This window comes from Callithrix jacchus, chromosome 3, assembly GCF_049354715.1.
Source record: "Callithrix jacchus isolate 240 chromosome 3, calJac240_pri, whole genome shotgun sequence".
Taxonomy (NCBI): Eukaryota; Metazoa; Chordata; class Mammalia; order Primates; family Cebidae; genus Callithrix; species Callithrix jacchus.
Genome location: NC_133504.1, coordinates 159,598,396 through 159,625,762, shown reverse-complemented (window position 1 = coordinate 159,625,762; position 27,367 = coordinate 159,598,396). Strand labels below are relative to the sequence as shown.

The following is a 27,367-nucleotide window of genomic DNA, read 5'->3' as shown; positions in this document are numbered from 1 at the left end:
ATTGTTTTCTACTTTGCTTTAGAATAACGTGATATAGGCTGGGAACGGTGGCTCAAGCCTGTAATCCCAGCACTTTGGGAGGCCGAGGCGGGTGGATCACAAGGTCAAGAGATCGAGACCATCCTGGTCAACATGGTGAAACCCCGTCTCTACTAAAAATACAAAAAATTAGCTGGGCATGGTGGCTCATGCCTGTAATCCCAGTTACTCAGGAGGCTGAGGCAGGAGAATTGCCTGAACCCAGGAGGCGGAGGTTGCGGTGAGCCGAGATCGCGCCATTGCACTCCAGCCTGGGTAACAAGAGGGAAACTCGGTCTCAAAAAAAAAAAAAAAAAAAAAAAAAAGAATAACGTGATATTAGAAGAGAAAGTGGGGTGGATTCATAAAAGAAAGGATCAATTAATAGTTCTAATATTTTATAATTAGATGATTTTTTTTAAAAAAATACCTTCTCTGAGTCTCAATTTCACCATTATTAATTGTAGAATATAATATGTATTAAGGGTGATTATGATGAGTCAAAAAAGGTATATAATTATAATATTGAACATTGTGTACACGGCTAATGAGATAAACTTTGATTACCCTGTCTGTTTTGGAGGATCCCTGGGACTAAATATTTTCTATCACCCTCAGATGGGTTTTAGATCACAGGAGTGAGTCTAATACTTTATACAGTTTAACAAAGTGCATTGTTTTGCTTAATAAATTTTGAAGTCATTCCACTGAACTCTATCCAATGTTTATTGGATGAAGATTTCTGGTCAGTTTCAGTTTATTCCTTGATGTTCAGAAAGACAAAAAGAGTAAACCCTGTGTTGCACAGCATGGGCAGTGTTCTGTAATCTCCCTTGTTCATCCTTAATAATGATGATTTTTATAGTAATAGAATCTAGCTAAATTTCAAATGCTATCTGAAACTTAAATTAAATCCATTGAAGAGATATCTTAATGTTTTAATCAGAATTCACTATTGACAAAAGCAGTTATACTTAAATCATATACAAAATCATTGTCAGTTGCAAAATAAGTAGTTAAAATTAACATATTTTCATAGATAAAAATATTTTAGTAATATAAAGTTATGAAAACCTCAGCTGACATATCTTTAACCTTCCTTTAACTTCTATGCAGTCTTTTTTTTTTTTTTTGATATTTTTAACTATTTCTGTAGCAAGATTTAATTCAACATTATTGAATTACTATGTACTTTACCAGGGGTTGGGGTAAAATTATTTTTAATACTTTTTTCTCATAAAGAATTTAGTTTTTACCTTAATAGGAAACAGTATAATTTAAACTATATTACCCTCCCTGTCTCTTCAGTTAAAAAAGAAAAGAGAAAATGAGCAAACAAAACAAAACAAAAAATATAAGGAAAAAATTGAAGAAAAACAGGATTAAATAAAAAATGGTGAGTTACTATCACCATGTTGTCAGCATGTGTATCACTAGTGCTATAAATAGGTCATTTATAATGTCTACAAAATTTAATATTTTCCATTAATTTTCTTTATGTTATCATTATAGTCTGTTGCATCTTATACCATTAAATCAAATTTATAAAGAGAATATTACTGGTACAGTGTCACAATTCAGTAATACTGGAGTGGTTGTATTAACGTGTGTATTTGTGTCTATCTCTCATATTACAAGTTATCACTGGAGTTAATATGACTGAGGCAGAGCTGAAAATGGATATTCTTGTCCATTCCTACATAAACATAAACTGTATCTGTTCTTTTTCTAAAATTAGAATGGAGAATAAAATACTCCCTAAATAAATTACTACATAACAAAAGTATCTGGCACAACAGCTGAAATTGTGGCCACTACATGTTTAAGTTTGAGGTAGATTGTCAATAATTTTTCTCCTGGACATTTCAGAAGTTTTATTTAACCTTCCGTACTATGATAACTCATCCCTGAGATAATGTTCAGGTTATTTCAATTTCTCAGTAAATATTCAAAATACACTTCAAGGCCACTGGTGGTTCTAAAAGAACCATGATTTCACATGTAACACTTCAGATAGGAATTTTAGTTCGCCCCCTCTTAGTTTTCATTTTAATAGAAGGCATGATATTGTGAGACTCAGGGTATCAGTATCAACTCATACCCTATATACACAGTCCTTGAAAGGTCAGGGTATTTTCTTTTCAGTATTCAATACTTTTAGAGCAGATGGATAAAGCCATTTTCTATAGGTGCTTGTCATGGTGTTATGCGGTTCTTCCTCCGACAGATCCAACTTCCTTTTAAGTCACTGGGATTCTGATCTAAAAATGGCCAGGTCAAGGTGCTCAACAAATGATTGTGGCTTTTTATTGGGATAACAGCCCTCAGTCTCCTGTTCCTTAATTCTCATCCTTACTTGATTGTATATGTTTAGTAGCACCCTTGCTGACTGCCAAATTACTTTGTCTAGAAATGGTAAATCAACCATCTCTACAACTTCACAGGAGTAATGTCTCATCATTTCCTCCAGGTGTACTGGTTATTACAGTAGTTTTGACCTCTCATGTTTTAGGAACCATTAATCTCAATGACTATTAATGAGCCTCATTTTAGGACTGTTTCTCTTATTTTCAAACTGGACCTGCAGAGAGCAGTCACTGCTGAACTTCTTAATGATGTCGATATCCTTATAAGGTGTATTACTGATAGTCATAGTACAGGGTGTATTTTTGAAGCCTATCCTGTAAAAATGTATTCATCATTTTTTTCTTTTTTTCTTTTTTTAGCTTTGCATTATATGCATTTTCTACATGACCACGTCTTTGTGTTTCTATTTTTCTTCCTTTGTCTTCCAGATCACCTTACACAGTTCTACCTCACTCAGCTTCTGAGACTCACCTGATAGTAAGTTTGTCCCAATCTCTGGAGTTTCCGCTTTGATAAATTGTCCCCTGGTCAATTACTTACTAATTCTTATTTGTCAAGTTTGACATTCTGGTCCCCTGATTAAACGCTCTAAAAAATCCAATCTCAGAATAACTATCTCGGCCCTTGCCAGCTCATGATATCTAATTCCAACTTCTCCTTTTGTTTATCATTTCTTTCTTCATTTATCAGGCTCAGCATGCTCCTAGCCAGGTTATGCTGGAATTAATTCTAAGTTTCCTGGGTGCAGCTTCTGAGAAAAGCAATTATTTCCTAGTGATAAAAAGGTGTCTTCTCTACAATGTACTGTTGGGGCCTAATAGGGACTGATGAGGTACGTCTTCAAGCTCTGAGGGCTCAAGGAAATTTGCAAAGTCGATATCCTCAGGAGTTACATACAGATATCCCCAGATCAGGTGTTATGGTCAGATTTTTATACAAAGACCTGACTTTTTCATAACAGATCTTGTTTGGCTGGGCATAAAAATGTACCTGAAGGTCTGCAAACACCACCAGTTTGTCAGTCTGATAGTCAGTAGTTTCTGCTCTTGACCAAGTATATTTTTTGCTTGTCACAGCAATTAATTCCTTGTTAAGCAACATAACTTCCTACCCTCTTCAATAAGTTTATTCAAACGAGCAGCAAGCAACCAGTATTACTGTCCTGTTATGACTTGTCAGCCCTCAAATATGTAAAATGCCTGAATCATTGCACCTGAAAAGGTGAGGACTTCCACCATTTCTCCCAGTATCTGAAAGATAAATCCTTGATAGTTAAGACGCCATCTTGTGTCATGCTTTATCGGTGATCCTCCTACTATTAAAGATAATGTCTTCATTTTCTGCCAGTCAATGAATAACACCCATAACTTCATTTTTCCACCTTTTTTCTTAAATATATCAGTATTATTTGCATTAGTTTAGGGCCACCAAGTGGCAGACAGCAAGAAACAATTAGACATTCAAGGCATTCATTTTAGGAGGAAGCAAGAAAAGGACAGTAGGGTCTTTATATCATAGTGTTGATCTGATACACATGGAAGGAGAAAGGGAAGAAAAAAAAAGGATTACTAGGAAAATTCTCTGCTGTAGCATGATTACAACAGAGGTTTGGATTCCAAAAAAGGAGTCCTTAAGCCAGTCTCCTGGTAGAAAACTCTCATATCTTCCAATAATGAGTCTATTGTGTATCAATGTTGCACTGAGTCATTGACTTAGAGAAACCTGGGGAAAGTATAATTTCAGCGGGAATGTAGTTGTGGATCCAAAGATAGAGCATCTGGAGTGTCCAGTAAAATATAGATCCCAAAGGAGACGCAAAAGACATATTAACACAGCTGTCACCTATCTGATTTCACATTTTGTATTTTAAGTTTATGGGCTCTCCATGTGTCTCCACTTAAAGCTGTTAAGCAACTTGTGCATTAAGAGTGAGGCTGGAGAATTTCAGGACGATAAATTAGCATGAAATAAAAACATGCAAGGAAGAAAACTTAGGAAGAAGAGACCATACCTTATCTCAAACACATTTCTCTTACCTCACAATATTTCCTAGAATCAACTTTGCCTACATCTGAAAGTCATCTACCTGTTTAAAATGTAACACAAAAGAGCAATTTGTTACCCTGAAATATTTTCTGTGAGGATTGGGAGAGAAATAACACACAGTATGAAATAAAATCATCAAATTTAATCTCAGTGCATATATGTGTGTATATATACATATGCATTTTCCCCTTAGGAGTCATGTAGCCCTTAGTCTTTTAATATTTTACCTTTGCTTGTCTGATTCTACCATTCCAGGGAGTTATTTTAATTCCCTGTTTCCTTCTTTATTCTGTTGTTCCTTTTTTTCCCCTGCAAACTTACCTTTCTATATTCTACAAGTCTTTGGAGTATTAGCAAGAACAGTGCAATATATATTAATCCTGCAAAATGGAATCATAAGATTCAGGTACTTATGAACAACATCATTTTCCATGATGTTGATAAAATACCAAACTGTGACTGGCTAATGACTTTTGGGATTGTGCTTATGTTCACATACCTAGAGTATACATGGTTGTGGAGATCAATCTTTTGTGGTAAGTTTTTATAGTTCATGATAAAAAGAAAAAAGAAACCATAGCACCCAGGGTTGCCAAATGCAAATATTCTGATTCTTACTGGAACATATTTTGTTGTTGTTTTGTTGTTGTTGTTGAGGATAATTTCTCATTTTGGAGAAAAACAAATCCTGGGTCTTGTCACTGTCTGAAATTAAGAGAAACACATCGGTAAGATCAAATTCCTTACATACCAAAAGTTATATTTTAATTGATGCTAAAATTGTATCTTTCCACAGAGATGTTTAGTGTATGGGTTTTAAAATGAACTTTTTCTTTACTAGAAATATATAGTCAGCTTCATTGACAGGAGTAAAAAACAATCGTGTATAGCTTAGCAGCTTAGTTATAAGGTATATTAGGCTACAGGCAGTAGCTCAGATCACAACACCATAGAAGGTTAGAGTCAGAGGTTATATGATAACTGCCCCTTCCCTGAATGTGAGGGTATTCTAAGCCTGGGTTATAAGTGGACTGGAATCATGTCCAGCTGGTGAATTCAGCCCAGAAGTGCAGGAGAGAAAAGTACTTAATACTCTAAACATAAGTATTTAGAACATAAATACTGTTCTAACGAACAGTATTTAAAACATTAAGGATGTTTCTGAAATTGGTAGGAAAACGATTCTAAATGAAAACAGGCAAAATGATGGGACAGGCTTGGCTATAGAGTGTGAATTAATAGACTTCTATGAATTCAGGGCAAAGCTGAATGAAAGTTTACTATAGCTTTATAGTAAAACTGATAGTTTCCTTTAGTTTTATATTGTAGTTCAATAAGTTGGAAAGCAATAGGGTTACTGGAAAGAGGTGCAAGAGATAGAGGCAGTCATTCAGAGAATTTGCTTCTGGGTAGAAAACTGCTTTTGTTTGGTATAGCAGCTGTGTGTATTGTCTTGAACATTTCTGTTATTAATAGAAAGCTGCAGTGATGCTTGATCTACCTGCTCCACACCACTCCCACCTCTGTGGCCTCCTTAAACCAGAATGATATACAGTAGGCAACATGCTCCGTGTGGTTTCCAGAATTGCTGGAGGGATGCACAGTTTAACTCAACTGCAATATTGAATATTTTTTTGAGTCTTAACTTTAGTCCGTTTAAGATTCCCTAAATAGATTTCTTCTGGAATCTCTTCTACTTTCTATGCCAATCAGTTTTTTCAGATGTAGCAAGACACATTATTGATTCTTTCTATTCTTGTCTGATTTAGTAAAACTTATCATAACCAAATTAACATGAAAATTAACATAACTGAAATATAACTTCTGATTTTTTCCTCCCATCAAATCTATTTTCCCCCAATCTTTCCTATTTCTGGAAATGGGATCATCATGTGCCCAGTTGATTAAGCCTTTATTTTCTAATCACACATATATTATCATCAGAAACTCTTGTAGCTCCATCATCAAAATAAATTTAAAAACCCATACTCCACCACTAATGTCCTCTCTTTGCCATCATCTCTCACTTGTACTACGGAAGTAGCAGACTAGCCAATATTTGTACTGCTGGTCTTCCCCTCTTGCAATCTGTTCTCTAAATAGCAGCCAGCTATCTGTTTAAAATGCTTATCAGTGCACATCCTTTCTTAATTAAATATATCTAGTAGTCTACTTCATACTACTCTTAGAATTCAAAACTCTCTTTAATGGTCAACATCAGCCTGTCTGATCTGCTATTGCTTAAGCCTCTGACCTTATCTATTCTACTTTTTTTCCTCACTAAACGTATGCCTCTCTAATCTTTCAATTGCTCCTGCACAATTATCATATTATTTATTGTTTTATAGTCATTTCTTATTCCCTTTGCCTAGAATATTTTGCTCCACATCCTATGGAAGTAGCATCCTTGATGGCGAATTGTTTCTCAGAAAGTAGCCTTCTTCCCATATGTCAGTCCTTGACTATTTCATCTAGAATAAGCCCCACCCATTTCAGTTACGGTCTATTACTTTTTATGCTTTTTTTCTTGACAACTGCATCTTATCTGATTCTACCAAATTCATTTGTCCCTGAACATATCATTTATCTGACTATGTTGAGACAAATCCATTGAGATTTCATTTTTTAAAAATCATCTTATATGGCTCTGCACGGTGGCTCAAGCCTAGGTTGGTGGATCATCTAAGGTCAGGAGTATGAGACCAGTCTGACCAACATGAAGAAACCCTGTCTGTACTAAAGCCACACATGGTGGCATACGCCTGTAATCCCAGCTACTCGGGAGGCTGAGGCAGGAGAATTGCTTGTACCCGGGAGGCAGAGGTTGCAGAGGAGTCAGAGGTTCCAGAGATCACACCATTACACTCCAGCCTGGGCAACAAAAGTGAAACTCCATCTCAAAAATAAACAAACAAAAAAAAATCATCTTATATTAATCAGGGTCCTGGGAGGAAATAAAAGCACATTCAAAATTGACAATTTGAGAGAGTTTGAGTTTAAGAAAATCAACGAAGGGCAGTCCCATGTGCCAGGAATAATGAGAGCTAGAGCACTTCCCACCCCCGAGTCTGAAGGAACAAAGAGTAGAGTAGAAATTTGTATCATAATAGTATACATACAGAAACGGTCACTAGAGAATTGTGACTTCAGGTCAATAGACAGCAAACTCCACTAGACCTAGTAAATAGGAGGCAATAAACACTTCAGCTTTCTTTCATTCCATATTCCTTTTCATTCTCAGAATACAATTTAAATTCATGTTGTTTATTTGATAAAATAGAAATATCTTTCACTATTAAGCTACCTACTTTTTTTTTGTTAGGTCGATTACACTGTAACAATTTTTGCCAGAATATCACTTTTACGTTGTCAAATATAATGGCTACTTCCTTCTTATTCTCAAGCTCTCAGTGACACTTTTTCTAGACTAAGAAGGGGATCCTGGAGACCTGGTAGAAATACATCATAAAAATCCTGGCAAGTTGATAGTTTAGAGTATTAGTAAATATCACTAGAAGTTTCAAGAAAATAATGGATAGTGACTTATGTGAAGACTATCTTAGAAAGTGCTGTTAGAAAGAGGTGCAGTCAAAAAGGGGAGGAGAATGTGAGACAAGTCATAAAGTAGTATTTTTTTCAGGCAGTGTCCTAAATGCTTTACAGGTGTTAATTAATTTAATCTTCACTATAACAACATGAAATAGGGACTATCAATAGCTCCCCATTTTTGGGGGGCTGGGAACCCAACTGGCACAGAAAACTTAAGGAACTCCACCAATAATACTAGTGTTTTTCAATATTCATCTATTAGCATTCAAGATGTGCTCCTAGGGTACAATGTAATGTTGGAGGTATTACAGAAATGAATTATTCTATTCAATTGTTATTTAAGAAAAAATGTCATAGAAAATCTAAATGGAAGTATTTAGTAAAAGTGGTTTTAGATATATAGTAGTGTATTGTCATAACTTTTCTCTGTGAAAAATAATATTTAGTAGCATGATAAATATCAATTACAAAAAAATAAAATAAATTTCTATTACATTTTAAAATATTCTAATAGGTTTGGCTCAGTGGCTCATATAAGTTCAGCACTTTAGGAGGAAAACCTGGGAGAATTGTTTAGGGCCAAGAGTTCAAAACCAGCTTGGATTACATAGTGAGACCCTGTCTCCAGAAAAAAAAAATAAAAAATTAACAAATAAAATTAGCTGAGTGTCAGGAGGATTATTTGAGCCCAGGAAGATGAGGTGAAATGGACTATGACTATGACACTGTACTTCAGCCTGTGTCACAGAGCAAGGCTCTGCCTCAAAAAACAATATTAAAAACTTAAAATACTCTAATATTTTTACTGCAATTTTTCAAGGAGTATTTGCATATTTCATTTATTTCAGAATAAACATTTATTTTTTTCTATAGGTAGACAGGATTTTATGGAAAGGAAAGGTATACAAATCATGTATGCCAATATGTGCTATTGAGGTAGCACATAGTAAATTTTCTACTTTATATTAAAACCTGTATAGCTTTATCATTCCACATTTGGCTTCTAAAACAAAAGACTTGATTTTCCCTTATCTTGAACATAGTTTTTTATTCATTTCACTTATTTTCTCATAGTTAAATGGCATTTACTTAAACCAAAAATCTAGGGTTTCTTTATAATTGCAGTAAGGCTAAGAAAACAGAGGAACCAAAAAAATAAGAAAATTTTTCAAAATTATGCTAAATTAGCAGGAAGACAGTACTCAAATTTTACAAATTATACTTGGAAAAACTATAGATTCCTATTTCATTGAGAAATATTCGTCTTTCACAATATTAAGATGTCTAGATCTCTCTGTATATTTGTTAGCATAAAGATATTTCTCTTGAATACTTTCTCTGATTTACGTAATACTATTAGTATAAAAGTAACTGTGATTGTTATTGTTTTATTTTGATTATTACTGTATTATTGTTACACTTACTAGATCAAGATTCTAGTTACTTCAAGCACATCAGGACCTCAAACAATAAATCAGCTTTTGGGTACTGTAAGAAAAAAAAAATTAAAAGAAACATATATGTCCATCAGTGTATTATAGGTAGTATTTAGAGTTGTAGTAATTAATTAGGTCACTAATACCTTGAGGGAAGATAAAGAACAAATTAATGACAAGGACCAAATAATTCAATTAGTAAGAAGAAAAGCAAAGAAGCTCAAGTTGCTAACTAAGAGCTGGAATTGTGGTGTTCAAAACTATATTAATAACTTAGTGAGCATCTGTCTAAATCTCTTCATGCTCTTCAAATCATGTATAAATATGAGCATATACTTTTATCTATACAAACACATGGGTGTTTATGTATGAATAATCTGTATGCATTGTTCCTTAAAAATGGTATCTATAAGTGGATTTGAGCAACTTTTTATATTATATGTCACTTGATTAGCTGCAAATTACTTGTTTTTACTATTGTTACAATTTAAATAATTATATATTTTATTTAAGAACACTTATCTCTATCATGTTTATGAATTTTATAGTTTGACATAATTTGGACCTCTGGTTTGTATGGAATGTTGATAAAATGCTTCCACCTTGCAATTAAATAAATCTGAAAAGAGACATCAAAACTAGCCTTTTTTATGAATAGTAATTTTTTAATCATGATTTGTTTATTTAATAAGAATAGTAGTATACTGTGTATTATAAAATTAAGAAGTTAAGATTTAGTAATATTTGAATACAAATAGATAACAGGGACTCAGATAATGGTAGTATAATTGTTAATAATGAAAAAATATAGTCAGTTATTTTATTTCTTAAAATTAATTGGATATTTGAATTAAAAAAACAGAAAATCTAAGGGTATTACTACAATTGATGTCAGAGCTAAGTATAAATCAATTTGAGTTGCCTCAGAATCGTTAAGAAATTGTACATCACATTAAACAATGGCCTGAACACTGGAACTTATCTGAAATGCTGCATTAAAATTTAAAATTTCAATATTCATAATTAAATCATCACAGTTACTTTACATATGTAAATGATTTTGGCAAGTAAGCAATTGCTCCTTATTAATTTTCATCCATTCTTCCGTGGCTATTCCTTTCATCATTAGAGGAAGTAGGCGTCAACTATTCTAATTCTGGTTGCTTTTCAACTCTGAATTTACAAAGATTTGTACTATGCCATCCTCTTCTAAGTCACTTCTAGCTAAATACTCACTATTTTATCTAATTGTTGCAACAATTATAGCTAATATCTCTAAATTTAATGTTTATGTCTACACTTACATAGTTGTATGTTTTTTTCAGTTCACACAAAGTCATGTAGTCTTACAAACATATCTAGTACACGACTATTTTATATAACCAATATTGTATATTTGATCTGAGTAAAAATACATTAAACATGATAATTTTTGGCTCCTGCTTCCTAGATATCATGAAGTTATAAGGGGAATATTCTCATCGTTAAGGTCATATATCATCAAATTATTACTTTTACCGAAGTCAGTGGGTAGAATACAATTCATAAAGCTGTGCTTCTCAGTTGGGAGATGAAAGAGTAAGAGCATTTTCCAATAGATGGATGTCTTACACAGATTTCCTAGAAAGCAGAAACTGGGGCAAAATCTTGTGAGCTACTACTTTATAAAAAGTGCAATTCTGAGGACCACCAAAACAAAAGAAAAGTGAAGCCTGGAGATAGAGCAAATATAAGAGAGCTAGAGACAAATACAACTGGGGGCTGTGTCTTACAGGGATGTCCCTAGAGACCCAAATGAAACAAATCAATCTTGGGACAGTTTTCAGGCCTGAAGGTCAAAACCATTGATATCATAGCTCCTTCTCGTCGGCTGTATCTTATTGATCAAAGATTACTCAACAAGACAATAAGTCTTTCGCATTTCTAAGTCCGAACAGTCTCTCTGGACCTCACTGGGAAAGTCATAGTTCTAGCGAGTCCAATGTTGCCATTGAGCAACTTCAGCAGTCTTTTTTTGCCAGTTTTTCTTAAGTGTGGAGCTTTTTGGATCTGCAGAGAAGATGGTTTAGATTTTACAAAGTAGGAAAGTTACTGTGAGGTTCCAGGGCATTAGGAAGGTAATGCTAACCATTCTAAGAAGCCAAAAAGAGGCCTGAGAAGCTGGTGGGAATAAGCAGAGCTAAGGAGGTCAAAATCTTGGTTCTAACACAGTGAATATGTTTGTCTGTAGAAACAGGTATACCTTGAAAATGATTGTCCAAAATAGTTGTTTTTGAAATAGAAGCACTGTAAGTAATATTCAACTAAATCTTGCTGTAAGAAAAGATTTAATTTAATAGCAATTAAAGGGGAGGTAGAAAAAAATCCCTCCAGCAATTGTTCCAAATGCAGGAACACCAAATCCAACAACAGTCCAAACAAGAAACCACTTTCATAAGAGCCAAAATGAAGTAGAGTGATCACAGTATCGAATTTTCACATCATATCAAGGAGAGGCACTGAACAGAGTGCAGAGTCACTGCCCTACAGGGTTGTGGGCTGTCCCCTATCCCTGTGCTGAGGTGCTGGATCTGAGAAGTAAAGAGACAGGACACAGAAGGACTGGAAAAGACAGCTGGGCTCGGGGGGCCATGCCACTTACAAGTGGAGACTGGCAAGGCCCCGAATGGTCAGAAGCATCTGCATTTATTAGGTACAGGACAAAGGGAAGGGTCGGGAATGAGGTCATCTACAGGCTTAATTATAGGGCATGCATAATCACATGAGTAGCAAGCAAGGGAGCCACGCTATTATTAGGTTACCTAGTCAGAGAAGTGGGCCTTGGGCAGTAGGGGGCTGTGCCATGTGCAGTAATAGAGGGTCGTGTACAAAAAAGGGAGTCCACCCCTATTAAGTCACTGAGGCAAGGAGGTGAGCTGTGTGCAATAAGTGCCATGCACAACACTTCTTATCTGAGGTCTTGAGACTTTAAAGGATTCCTAGAGAAAGATGCTGTAAACCAATGCAGTGGGAACTGACAGAGTGTGCTCTTCTCTAAGATATTTTATAGGAGGATAATTTGAGCCAGCACAGTGGCGAGAAACGCCGACAGGGTATAGAGCCGCCGTGGCATTATTACACCAGAGGTTTCTTCTCCCTCAGTTATTTGCAGGATCTCAGGCCTGAAGTCTACTTTCCACAAGAACTGAATGCAAGGTACTGCAACTCCTTTTCAGGAGGAATAACTCTTGCCCCAAGCTGGCCACTAAGAGGGTACTGAGTGCTGCCATCTAGGCCCTGACCTGACATATAGTGTATGCCCTTTCAGGCAGGGGTGCTACTGCCTGGCTCATTGGTTCTTGTCCTGGTCTGGCTGTTTTTCCCATGTACTTGCTTCTGCTTTGTGACTGCTCTAGGCATTCCTCCTACTAGAAACTACTATATGATTATATAGAAGGATTATATAAATCGGCACTAAATGTGTCTGTACAGCTCCAACTACAATCCATCATATGATTATAGAGGAAGATTATATGGAACTAAGTATGATTTTTTATATATATATATAAAAGCTAGATATAAGTGAGCAGTAAGTTATACTTCAGGCACTGATTGTGCCTGGTGTCTGCCCAGCTCTCCTTCCTCGGGGCTCATGTGGGTGGTTACCCACACAGAATAAGATAGTTTTGAATTGTCTATATCATCTGTCCCCCAACCCAATAGTGCTGCATGATGCAAAGAAGGAATGTTTGTGCTTGGGAGAGAGAGAGAGAGAACACCATCATTGTGGGATTTTGCATTGGAACTTAGTGTTCCCGTGTCACAGTGGAAAGGGACCCAGGGCAGAATTTACCTAGCACCTTAGCCAGAGAATCGTCACCTATGTCAGTGGTCAGAACCTGACCTGACTTGAACCTGAGTTCTGGCTAAGCCCAACATTCTGGGCTAAAGCACTCTCAGATCCTAAATAAATTTGAAAGGCAATCTAGGCCACAAAAACTTCAATTCCTGTGCAAATCCTGGTACTCTGCTAATCTCAGAGCCAGTAAACTTGAAGTGCATGCAACCTAGTAAGAAACCTGTGGTAGGTCAGTCAGGTTGGTGGCAAAAATATTAAGGGAAAAATTTTAGGGTTGATTATAGGAGACAGTCACAAAATCCCCTTGGAAGGCCGGTGGTTTACATAGCTTCACATGAGAGAATGGGTCAAAGGCTGCTAGTTCTTTTATCTTGAGGCTTGAAACATAGGGCAGTTAACAGCGAAATGCAAAGGAATTCATCTAAATGGTTTTTTGTCCTTAGACCAACATTTGCATATCTGCGCTTGACTACCTCCTACTCAAGGGGACCAGATTTATCACCCTCAGATGGTGATAAATGCTTTAGGCCTTGGAACCTGACCTTTAATCATTATCCATAAGTGTGAGAGTCAGAGCCTCTGTTATTAAACAGAGGAATGGCAGATCCACCAACAGCTTGAAACTTGCACCTGCAAAAGCTGCAGATACTCAATGCCAGCCCATTAAAGCAGTTTGGAGAGGGGCTGTACCATGTAAAGCCACAGGGGCAGAGCTGCCCAAGACCATAAGAACCCACCTCTTACATCAGTGTGACCTGGATATGAGACCTGCAGTCAACAGAGATCATCTTGGAGTTTTAAAGTTTTACTGCCCCGCTGGATTTCGGACTTGCAGGGCCCCTGCAATACCTTTGTTTTGGCCAATTTCTCCCATTTGGAGTGTTTCTGTTTACCTCCATTGTATCTAGGAAGTAACTAGCTTGCTTTTGATTTTACACGCTCATAGTTGGAAGGGACTTGCCTTGTCTCAAATGACACTTTGAACTGTGGACTTTGGGTTAATCCTGAGATGAGTTACGAGTGTGGAGGACTGCTAGGAAGGCATGATTGGTTTTGAAATGTGAGGACATGAGATTTGGAGGGGCCAGGAGTGGAATGATATGGTTTGGCTGTGTCCCCACGCAAACCTTAACTTGAATTGTATCTTCCAGAATTCCCACATGTTGTGGGAGGGACCCAGAGGGAGGTGATTGAATTATAAGGGCCAGTCTTTCACATGCTTTCCCATGATGGTGAATAAATCTCACAAATTCTGATGGGTTTATCAGGGGTTTCTGCTTTGCTTCTTTCTCATTTTCTCTTGCCAACATCATGTAAGAAGTGCCTTTTACTTCCCACCATGATTCTGAGACCTCCTCAGTCATGTGGAGCTATAAGTCCAATTAAACCTCTTTTTTTTCCCAGTCTCAGGTATGTCTTGATTAGCAGCATGAAAACGGACTAATACACTCTGGCAGCAGAAGGAAGAGTAAAAAGGACTTTGTCTTTCAACATGGCTACCAGCTCAGGCACAGAACATAAAAAACCAAGCAGAGTCCTAAATTCCCCATTCTAGGCCATAGCTCCCAGACAATTCTAGACCCACCCTGGCCAAAAGGGAATCAACTGCCCTGAAGGTAAGTCCTGGCAGAATTTGCCACCGGCTGACTACAGAACCCTTGGTCCTTCTTGGTCCTTGAATGAACATGAGTAGCAGCTAGGTAGCAGTCAGCAGGGCCCTTAGGCAAGGCGCAGTAGTATGCTGACTTCACATGTGACCTAGTACATTCCCAGCCTTTGTATATCCAATGGGTTTGCTGTGATGTCACCTTTGTTCTTTCTGATTCTATCTATTTAAATCTCTCTCTCTTTAATTAGCTGGCAGTCTTATCAATCTTGTTTAGCCTTTCAAAACCCAACTAATTTTTTTAATACTTTGTATGGATTTAGGGGCCTCAATTTCATTCAGTTCTGCTCTGATTTCAGTTATTTATTTTCTTCTGCTAGTTTTTAGGTTAGTTGGCTCTTGTTTTTCTGTTTTTTTTTTTTCCAGGTGTGATGTTAGATCACTAACCTGAAATTTTTCTGACATTTTGACGTAGGGATTTAGCTCTATAAAAATTCTTCTTGACACTGCTTTTGCTACATGTCATGTATTTTGGTATATTATGTCTCTATTTTCATTTATTTCAAAGAATTTTTTTCTGCCTTGATTTCATTTCATACTTATATATCATTCAGCAGCAAGTTACTTAGTGTCCATGATTTTGTGTTGTTTTGAGAGACCTTCTTGTTATTTTTTTTTTTTCATTTTTATTCTGCTGTTGTCCAAGAATGTTGCTGTTATGATTTTGACACTTCATTGAATCTATTGAGAATTGCTTCATGGCTGAGAATATTGCCAGTCTTGGAGTATGCTCCATGTACAAATGAGGGAAGTTTCTGTAGATGTATATTAGATTGAATGGTCTAATTGGTCAAATTTAATTCCAGAATTGCTTGTTTGTTTGTTTTCTGCTTTCATGATTTGTCTAATTGCTGTCATTGGGATGTTAAAGATCCTCCCTATTCTAGTGTGGCTGTCTGAGTCTTTTTGTAGGTTTAGAAATGCTTGTTTTATGAATGTGGTTACTCCAATATTGGATGCGTATATATTTAGGATTGGTACTTCACGCAAAATTGAACACTTTGTCATTGTGTAACGCCCTTCTTTGCCCCTTTTTACGGTCGTTGGTTCAAAGTCTGTTTTATCTGATACAAAAATAATGACCCCGAACTCTTGTGATTTCTGTTTGCATAGTAGGTCTTTCTAGAACCCTTTACTTTGAGCCTACGTCAGATGGGTCTCTTGAAGACAACAGATTGATGGCCTTTTTGAAAAAAAATCAATTGGCAACTCTATTTCTTTTTATTAGGGGCAATTAGACTATTTGAGATTCAGGGTTAATATTGATATGTGAAGCTTTGATCCTATCCTGCAAAAATACAAGCTATTTGCTTTTCAGCTTCTATTGTGCTTTTGGTTTATAGTGTCTATGGTCTCTGTTTTTAAGTGTGTTTTTGTGGTAGCATGCATTTTCTTTTCCATGTTTAGAACTCCCTAAGGGATCGCTTATAAGGTGGGGTTAATGTAATGCATTTCTTTTTGCTCTTTCTTGTCTGAAAAACATTTTATTTACCCTACAATTATGAAGCTTAGTTTTGGGGGGATATAATATTCTGGGTTGATTTTTTTTTTTTTCTTTACAAATGTTAGAAGTAGGCCCTTTATCTCTCCTGGCTTGTAATATTTCTGCTAAAAAGTTCACTGTTAGCCTGATGTGGTTCCCCTTATATGTAATTGAGGTCAAGAATGAAGGGTGTGGCTAAACCTTTTTTACTTGAAAGTGCCTATGCAGTTATAGTAAAATGTCTTCTGGGCTTCAATCACTGAAGGCAGAACAAGCCTGGTGATTCAGAATGGTTTATTCATATGCCTATCAGTTAATGCAGCTGTTGTCTGAGAGTTCAGTTTAGTAATGTTTACCAGAGAAAGAGCCTGTGGCCTCTTCCAACATCGTTCTATACTTGTAATAAATACTTCTTGCTGTCACACACTTCTGTTGGCATAATTTCTTTCTATGCCTAATAAGCTATTGCCATAAGGTGGGCAAAATGACCAGGTAGCAGTAATATTTTCTATGTATTGAAATTCTAACTATGCCTTCTGAAGAAAGCTTCTCTTTGTTTTTTGTACCCAGAGGATTCATAATTACAGAGCCTAAAGCTATAGGAACAGAGAACTCCAATTTCCCAGGAGTGGAGGAATTCAGAATCATTCCTATTTGAAGTGTTGAAAGACATCTAACCATGTCTCATATCTCTTTCTTCTCAAAATCTTGACTTTGGCTTGGGAGTCTTTCCCTCTCTGATAATTGAACGTTATTTGAAGTTATGACCACCGTGCTTACACTTAGGTCTTCAACTCTGTCTGCCCTCTGGTGGCAAAAGATGAATGCCTCCTTAAAAATTGTCCAAGAGTCTCTCTGGCTCTCATACTTTGATAATTAACAGATTGCTTCATGCATCATTGTTACCTAGCAATAACCACCCAAATCCTTAGCCTATTTGTTTGAAATTCCCTTTTATCTTTCAAATGCTAACAGTAATGTACTAGGTTGTCATCACATTCATCTGATTCCCATCTCCATTTACCATAGCTACAAATCTTCTTATAAGTCTCACTGCAATACTCTACCTCATTCCAGTAAAGGGGGTCTTCATTTGCTACCAGAGTTTGAGATTCGAGTTCTGAGAGGAGATAATTTGTTGAGAAAATTCTCTTAGAAAAGGAAGATTAAGAGAAGCAAGGCAGTACAAGAGAAGAAAGCTGAGGATAAATTCTAATAAAATAACTTCCAGTGTTTGAACACACAAGGGAATGCAGAAAACTGAATACTGACAAAGAATTTTATTCTTCAGAAATATATAAATAAATATACTTTATTTAATTTGGCATAAAAATGCAGATGTGTAAAATGAATAGAATACAAGCCAATAAGAATGCAAAGGATCACCACTATGCACTTAAAAATATGACATCCTTGAGGCAGGCATGGTGGCTTATGCCTGTAATACCAGCACTTTAGGAGGCTGTGGTGGGCAGATCACGAGATCAAGAGATCAAGACCATCCTGGCCAACATGTTGAAACCCAGTCTCTACTAATAACACAAAAATTAGCCAGGCATAGTGGTAGGCACCTGTGGTTCCAGCTACTTGGGAGGCTAAGGCAGGAGAATGGCTTGAACCAGGGGTGCAGAGGTTGCAGTGAGCCAAGATCATGCCACTGCACTCCAGCCTGGCGACAGAAAGACCTTGTCTCAAAACAATGATGATAATAGTAACAACAATAAAAAGGAAAAGTAAAACAAAACAAAAATATAAAGAAAGAAGATTCCTAAATGCTATCAGTATAGATATGGGTAAATCAATTGCGTATTATTCATGTTATAACATATGATAAAGCAGTTAAGAAGAATAATGTGTATTCAAATAACTGATGTAGAAAAATTCAGTAGATACGTTATTATTAAACAGAAAAATCAAATTATATACAAAATGTGCAGTAGAATGGTCTCTGTAAAGTTATTTTACAATAACTTTACATTTGTTATTGTTATACATTTGTATCTATAAATGTATAACAAAATGTTATACATTTGTATCTATATTTATATTTATGTCTATTAGCATATTTATCTAATTAAATCAATGTTTGTGGCTATTTCTGGAATAGCACTGATATTGAAAGTGATTGTTAAAGGATCATATGCAATATTTGAATTTTTATTTTAATAAGTGCAATATATGTATGTATAAATTCTATAATCAGAATGAGTTTTTAAATAAGAGAAAAATTTGAGTGAATTGCCCATGATAAAAAAGCTAATCAGTGCTCAAGACAATATTAAAACGTTGAAATTCTAAAAATTATGATACTCACTAATTTTCTATTGCTACATTCTTGCAAATGACCAATTTTCATTAAGCATTTCAACCAAAAAGAGTTAAATATTAATTACATCCTAGTTAAATAGGGGTCTTCCCCTATTTAACACAGTCTTCCATCTATGCCATATTTTATATTAATTAAACGATTTTGCTGTTATTAAAACTGGTTTTAGGAAGAAGGTTAATGAGCCATTCTTAGAAAATTTGTAATGAGCACAAGACAGGTAGCTTCAATCTTCCTCTAGGCTATTGGTTTTATATTATTAATATGAGTAAAATCATTGTAAATGCTAAAATTAGAGATTCCCAAATCCATTCATATAAAGTCTGAAGAAGTCAATCTCGGCATTTCAAAGAAGGTTAAAGATTATTAAATATTCTAGATGATTCTAGTATGGCTGACTAAGGGCCCTACTCCCAGATAGGATCAGAATTCCAAAATGCTGCAAACTGAATGAAAGGGGAAAGTTTGCTTCCCAATAGAAACTAATCAGTATTGAAGAAATAAAGGACTAGAGAGGAGGCCAAGAATAAAATTCCTTAATAATGAATGAGTCCTACTGATCCCAAATGATTTTTCAGTATATACTGCATATAAAGTAGCCTATCCCCTTTTTATGGGATCAGTCTTATGTTAAGAACTTCTCATATTACCATGTCTTAACAAGAAACAAAAATAATACCTTTGCAGAGGAACTCAACTGTCTTTTATTTTTTTTTTTTTAATATTTCTCACAGTTGGTGACACTTTGTGAAATAGTGTTTTCTCAATTTGTAAATATTTTTAAAACGAAAATTCAATAAAATGAGATCGTTAAGAGCTTCAAATTAGTAATTAGTAGAACTGTAAAATAACCTGCTCCAAAGTATTTCTTTTAGATATAAATATGTTAAGCAAGGATTGCTGCAAAAGAATGTTTCCTTTGCCATTTATTATTTTCAATGATCATTTGTTACAAAAGGTAGTTTCTGAAGAAATTCTTTTTACTTTCATTTTCTCCCTTTTGTCTTTGCAAAATAAATCATTTTGTTTCAGATCACTTATTATTCTTTTTAGTGTAGCAATTGAATCTAACTCTTAGTACACTTAGAAAGAGATAAAAAGATCATTAGATTTTTGTAACCTGTTTGGTAGGTATAAAAAGAAAAATGTGCTCTCTTGATTTTTGCATGGTAAGTGTAACTTTTTCATGAGTCATCTTAGTTTATACACATTTCTTGCTCAGATTTTGTGCAACAAAATTATAGCCTTTTTTGTAAATTCATTTAAATTAATCGTCTAGATGAATATGTTTTGTTACAGCACAGATTACCATATACTTCCCAAAGACTTATCGATTTCCCTGTGTTAAAAAAAGAGTCAACTCCATTTCCCAAAGCACTTGACTATAATAATGCCAATGCTGACTTAATTATGTGCAGTAAAGCTCTGTTGGCTACAGCTTGTTGCTGGCTTTTCTAAGCTCTGCATGTATTTGTCTGGAAGGCAAATCCAACAATCATTTTTATCACTGTCTGATTATGTCGCCATTATATGTACTTAAATTTACTACAGTAATTCAGACCAAAATAATAGAAAAATTTACAATAGATTTATATACAGCAAAAAATCTTTGAGGAACTTGGACAAGAAATAAAATGACTGCATCTGCATATTTAGAAATATAATTATTGAAAGATATAATAAAACATATTTTCAGTGTTAATTTATATATGTATGAAAGTGCTACCAAAGCATATCACTTACAAACTTTCTTATTCATTGTTTTCTGATAAGTTTACTTAAAGGCAATTAGTTCCTTTTGTTCCTATATCTTGTTTTTTTTTATTTTTATTTTTTTATTGCATCTTAGGTTTTGGAGTACATGTGAAGAACATGCAAGATAGTTGCATACGTACACATGTGACAGTGTGATTTGCTGCCTTCCTCCCCTTCACCTATATCTGGCATTTCTACCCATGCTATCTCCCCAACTCCCTACCCCCCACTGTCCCTCCTCTATTCCCCGCAACAGACCCCAGTGTGTAGTTTTCCCCTCCCTGTGTCCATGTGTTCTCATTGTTCAACACCCACCTATGAGTGAGAACATGTGGTATTTCATTTTCTGTTCTTGTGTCAGTTTGCTGAGAATGATGGTCTCCAGGTTCATCCATGAACCTACAAAGGACATGAACTCATCGTTTTTGATGGCTGTATAATATTCCATGGTGTATATGTGCCACATTTTCCCTGTCCAGTCTATCATCAATGGGCATTTGGGTTGGTTCCAGGTCTTTGCTATTGTAAACAGTGCTGCAATGAACATTCGTGTGCATGTGTCCTTATAGTAGAACAATTTATAATCCTCTGGATATATGCCCAGTAATGGGATTGCTGGGTCAAATGGAATTTCTATTTCTAGGTCCTTGAGGAATTGCCATACTGTCTTTCACAATGGTTGAACTAATTTACACTCCCACCAGCAGTGTAAAAGTGTTCCTATTTCTCCACACCCTCTCCAGCATCTGTTGTCTCCAAATTTTTTAATGATCGCCATTCTAACTGGCGTGAGATGGTATCTCAATATGGTTTTGATTTGCATTTCTCTAATGACCAATGATGATGAGCATTTTTTCATATGTTTGTTGGCCTCCTGTATGTCTTCTTTTGTAAAGTGTCTGTTCATATCCTTTCCCTCTTTTGAATGGGCTTGTTTGTTTTGTTCTTGTAAATCTGTTTTAGTTCTTTGTAAATTCTGGATATCAGCCCTTTGTCAGATGGGTAAACTGAAAAAATTTTTTCCCATTCTGTTGGTTGCTGATTCACCCTAATGACTGTTTCTTTTGCCGTGCAGAAGCTGTGGAGTTTGCTTAGGTCCCATTTGTCTATTTTGGCTTTTGTTGCCAATGCTTTTGGTGTTTTGTTCATGAAGTCCTTGCCTACTCCTATGTCCTGAATGGTTTTGCCTAGATTTTCTTCTAGGGTTTTTATGGTGTTAGGTCATATATTTAAGTCTTTAATCCATCTGGAGTTAATTTTAGTGTAAGGTGTCAGGAAGGGGTCCAGTTTCTGCTTTCTACACATGGCTAGCCAGTTTTCCCAACACAATTTATTAAACAGGGAATCCCTCCCCCATTACTTGTTTTTGTCAGGTTTGTCAAAGATCAGATGGTTGTAGATATGTCGTGTTGCCTACTAGGTCTCTGTTCTGTTCCATTGGTATATGTCTCTGTTTTGGTACCAGTGTCATGCTGTTTTGGTTACTGCAGCCTTGTAGTATAGTTTGAAGTCCAGTAGTGTGTTTCCTCCTGCTGTGTTCTTTTTGCTTAGAATTGACTTGGCTATGCAGGCACTCTTTTGGTTCCATATAAAGTTTAAGGTGGTTTTTTCCAGTTCTGTGAAGAAGGTCATTGGTAGCTTGATGAGAATAGCGTTGAATCTATAAATTACTTTGGGCTGTATGGCCATTTTCATGATATTGATTCTTCCTAACCATGAGCATGGAATGTTTCTTTATCTGTTTGTGCCCCCTCTTATTTTGTTGAGCAGTTGTTCCTATGTCTTAACATCATGCCCAGTCTTTTATTCATAATGTATCATATATAGTGCAGTTTCAAAAATGCAAAAAATACTTGTTCAAAATTGTCAAATAAAGACATACAAATGTTGAAGAGGTATGTAAAAATGTGTTCCATATTACTAATCATCAGGGAAATGTGAACCAAACTACAATAAGATATTGTCACATACCAGTTGGTATGGCTATTATCAAAAATTCAAAATATTACAGTTTAAGCAAGGATATGCAGAAAAGAAAACCTTTATACATCGTTGGTGAGAATGTAAATTTGAACAACTGTGGAAGACATCATGGAGGTTTCTTGAAAAAATCAGAGCTACCATATGATCCAGCAATCCGATTTGGGGTATATATCCATAAGAAATGAAATCAGTAAGTTGAACAGATATCTACATTCCCACATTCATTACAGGATTATTCACAGGATCTGGAATAAACCCGTGTCCATTCACAAACAAATGAATAAAGAAAATGTAATGCTTAGGTCAAAAATGCAAAGATGCAGTTATATAGGATAAATAAATACAGAAATCTAATATACAGTGTGAGGATAATTAATAATATTATGTTGTATGCTCAATATTTTCTGAGAGGTTTTATATGTTCTTACAATACAAACACACACACACACACACACACACATGAATTATGTGAATTGATGGATATGTTAACTGACTTGACTGTAATAACAGAACTATGTATGTGTATATAAAAAACATCATGTTGAGCACCTCAAATAGATACAAAAATGCAAAATTCTCTTAATATAAAAGAATAAAAACAAAGCAAAAAACACTTCACAGCATGGATTAATTACATTATGGTCACATTCAATTCAGCTTAAATAAAAGTGTTCTCAACATAGTTTTCAGGTAGCACTCTTAGAATTATCTTTTATTTTAAAATGATAAAATATTATTATTCAGCCTTAAAAAGGAAATAAATCCTGTCATTTTCAACTACACGGATGAAACTGTAGGATGCTATGCTAAGCAAAATAAACCAGGCACAGAAAGACAAATATCAAGTGATCTCACTTATATATGGAATATAAACATGTAGAATTCATAAAAGTAAAAGACAGAATGGTGTTTCCAGGAGCTGGGGATTGAGCAAAATGAAAAGTTGTTGATCAAAGGGAACAAAGCTCTTGTTATTCAGGATAAATAACTTATGTGAATAATTACTAAAATACATAGTAAAATATCTAGTGTATAGCACAGTGACTATAGTTATTAATATTGTATTGTATATTTGAAATTCACTCAGAGTAGATCTTAAATTTTCTCATCACAAAACAAACCAATAAAAATAACTATGTGAGATTGTAAATATGTTAATTAGCTTTATTGTGGCAGTAATTTCAGAATGTATATCTGTATCAAAGCACCACGTTGTATATCTTAAAAATATATACGTGTCGTATTCATCAATAAATGTTGAAAAACAAAACCAAAATGTTTCACTGTACTTACTGTTTTAGATGGACATTTTTCTTTTATTTTGAAACATTAATTTGTTTCATATTAAACAAAATATGTTTAATTCAGTTTAATATGAAACATACACATATAGAATGTATATGCAGAATATATAATATATACAAATATACACTGAATATATACTTGAGTATATATACACTTAAATACTTAGTATGTTTACATGCACACATGCACACAAATGCACAAACACACACAAACTAAATGCACATATATATTGAGTATGGTTCTGGAAAAAATTGACCTCCAGTTGGTCGTTTGAAATTGACAATAGTAAGAATATTTATATCAGAGAAACAAAATAATTTATTTTACAAAGACAAAAGGGAGAAAATGGAGGAAACTTTGAAATTCAGAGTTTTATGGGATTTCTAGTTTGTTCTTGTCTTCTCAGAAAGCTAGCAATTAAACATTACCAGCATGCCACTGTACATATTAAATTGTGTATGTTAAATTGATATAAATTGAGTATGTCTGTGTGTATTTCTGGTCATGCAAATTGAGTCTTGCATGAAATCTTTAGGGAATTCACTACTTTTCTGCTTGCAAACATTTTGCAAGTAGTAACTCTAGGACCTGTCCTGAAACGTAGTGCACAATGGATGTTGGATTGTACTTTTCCTATGCAGAGCCACCTCCGGTTACTTAGTAACATTAGTTTTCTCCAACCCCCTTGTCAGGGAATACTGGTGTTTTATTAGGCATTCTTTCAGATGAATTCATTATGTTGTGGCTTATTTCAAAAACCACAGAAATTATTCAAGTCATTAAGTCTCATTTTCTGATTAGGATATTTGGCTGCTCATACATTATTCCTGGTACACAATGTTCCTTGTTTTATTATTTTTTTTCTGGACAAATTAGTGAATGCACAAAGCAGTTTTAAGCATGGGCAGAATCTTTCCAGATCAATGTTGCAGAGAAATGCCTATCAAACTGCCATATATATATATATATATCTTTCCTACCTATTTTTCTTTCCCCACACCTATAAGCATGGTTTGATTTCAAATGATTGATCATACAATGCTCTAACAAAGAAACATTAACTTTTCTGCCTTTACGAAGCACACAATCTATTGTGGATGTAGTGATCATATTGAATCAGACAGGATGTGGTATCAGACAGAATGGGTCATTTATTTGGTGTTCCAAGACCTAGGAAAAGGGAGCTCTCAAACTAACACTATTGGTTCTGTCACATGAAAGCAGGTCCAGACTTAAGTAAAAGAGCGACTTTATTGGAAAAGACTATTACACAAGGGGAAAGTAAGTCTTCTAATGTGGGGATAAGTACTATTGCTATCAAAAGAAAGGGCCAGCTTACCCTGAGATCTAGAGTAATATTAAAATGAGGCAAAAAAAAAAAAAAAGAACTTTTATGAGAAGTAAACAAGGCTAGAAAGAACTGGGTGTGGGGAAATGAAATGAGGAAGTGGAGTTATTGGACAGCTGGCCTGGTATATACCAGTATATACCAGTATATTTATCCCTGGTATCAGCAGATTCTCAGCAGGGACATTTGAGGAATGGTTAAGTTCCACTGCAAGAATTTTGTCCAGATCCATTGCTCAAGACAAGTATTAATAATTCAACCAAACATTTATAAGACATAGAATGAGTATTTGAAAGTCTGTGTCTGACCTTGTCAGAGGTAAACAAAGAAGTATTCATGATTGGCCTCTCTAAGTCAGATAGGGAGAGAGATTCTTTTAAATAAAAAAAAAGTTTGGGGTAAGGAATGTGGCTTTTGTCACCATAACTGTTTTCCAAGAGCATGAGGCTCAGGTAACGTTCATTGTAGTTGGTTCCATTTTTGCAAATTTTATGTCAAGTCAAAATTTTTGTTTCTGCCTTAAGATTTTGATTCTTCACATGATAAAAAAGGGCCTCACATGTCTGACATTTCCATGTATAAACTGGGTAGGAAATGGACTTTTAGTGAAAATGATGGCAGATGTGGAGATTCCCTTACAGAGTTTTACAATGAAAAGTAATGCATTGATCATGGAATTTTAACATCTGAATTTATTTCTATGGCTATTTATTTACCTTACTGAAAGTTTGAAAAATATTTTTCTTACTTCAACTATTCTGGGTATTTGTTGCTGAGAAACAAACTACCTCAGTATTTAGCAACTTAAAATAACATTTAACTATTTTGCTCACAAATGCATACTTTGGACATAGCATAGGTCAAAGACCTGTCTATTCCACTCAGCATCAGCTGAAGCAACTCGATTGAACACTGTAGATCTACTTCCAAGATAGTTTGCTTATTGCGATGGCAGGTTGGTGTTGGCCATGAGCTAAGATCTCAGCTGGGGCTAAGGTCCTGGAGTTTTGGTTCCAATCCATGTTGCTTGAAACACCGCCGCCCCCACCTCCATCCAAGTGAGCTTAGGGTATAGTAGCTGTGTTCCTAGGGCAATTATTCCAAGACAGAGAGAAGGTGAGGTGGGAACTATAGTGGCTTTAAGAACCGAGGTTTGGAAATTATATAACCAACTTTTGCCAGACTCTTCTTGTAGTATCACAAAACTTGGCCCAGGTTCAAGGGGAAGGAACATAAGCTTCAGCTCTTATTCATGCAGTGGCAAGTTTTCAAAAGATCATATAAAACCAGAAATACTTTAGGGACTATTTTGATAGATCATAAATTAACATACATAATTATGTCTTAAATTTTTTAATAGAAAAATATGATTACAGCACTAAACATTCCATAGTAAAAACAAGGTTAGATGTGAAGGGCACAAGGTAGATGTGGGAATATCCTTGCAAAACTTTATTTTCTGGCATGCATTTTACGGTTTAGACTGACATACGAGTCATAGTTTGTTTCCTCCAAATATGCTAAGTTGTCAAAAAGTTATGCACAGCTACAGCGATCTACATATCCCTGAATATCATGAGATTGTTACTGAAATAATTTCAAATCAGTAATATGCATGAAGAAGGTAAGAATAGAAAACCTTTGTTATTGTTTCTATCTAAAATTTCCATTCCATAGGGGGTAAAACAAATTTTCTTTATCATTATGGTTTGAGAGCAGGATGGAATGTTTCCCATCCTTGAGTCGGAGCTTTTACTTACTTTCTACTTATCTCATCATCTTCCCTACAATTTTATAAGCTGAAAAATGAAACCCTCCCAAAAATAAAACACAGCTGTGGTGATTACATTCAGAAAGTCCAAAATAGATATTACCACATTCATTTACTGTAAAGACTCAGCAATGCTTCCAAGAAAGCCATAAGTAGAAAAGAAAAAGGAACTAGTGTTAAGATGATGAAAAGTCGGTATTACAGAATACATTTTACAAAAATGATTGACATGTGTATTAATTAATGCAAATGCTAGTAATGTATTACTAGCATTTGCATTAAGTTAAATATGAGAATAATGAATGTGTATTTTGCTGAATTAATAATTATTTAGACCATTTATTTATTACATTAATTTATTACTGGGCACCTATTATGTTTAAATAAATCATGGTTGAGAGGACTTCTATGAATAAAATTTAGAACATATTTTAGACTAGTCAACTACCAATATACTTTAAAAGATTGTAAAAGAC

General features: G+C 35.1%; 1 long non-coding RNA gene across 7 annotated transcripts in view; it reads left to right on the top strand.

The window, feature by feature from the left end:
- The window catches only part of LOC118152331 (uncharacterized), a 219,653-nt gene that overhangs the window by 68,689 nt on the left and 123,597 nt on the right, over window positions 1-27,367 (top strand). For 2 of the 7 annotated variants that reach the window (XR_008480265.2, XR_008480264.2), the window contains 2 exons: window positions 2,814-2,862; window positions 14,659-14,870. The exons of 4 other annotated variants lie outside the window; for them this stretch is intronic. This is a non-coding gene — a long non-coding RNA (uncharacterized LOC118152331). The remainder of the gene's footprint in view (window positions 1-2,813; window positions 2,863-14,658; window positions 14,871-27,367) is intronic. One more of the 7 variants, XR_004740999.3, reaches the window with a different exon arrangement.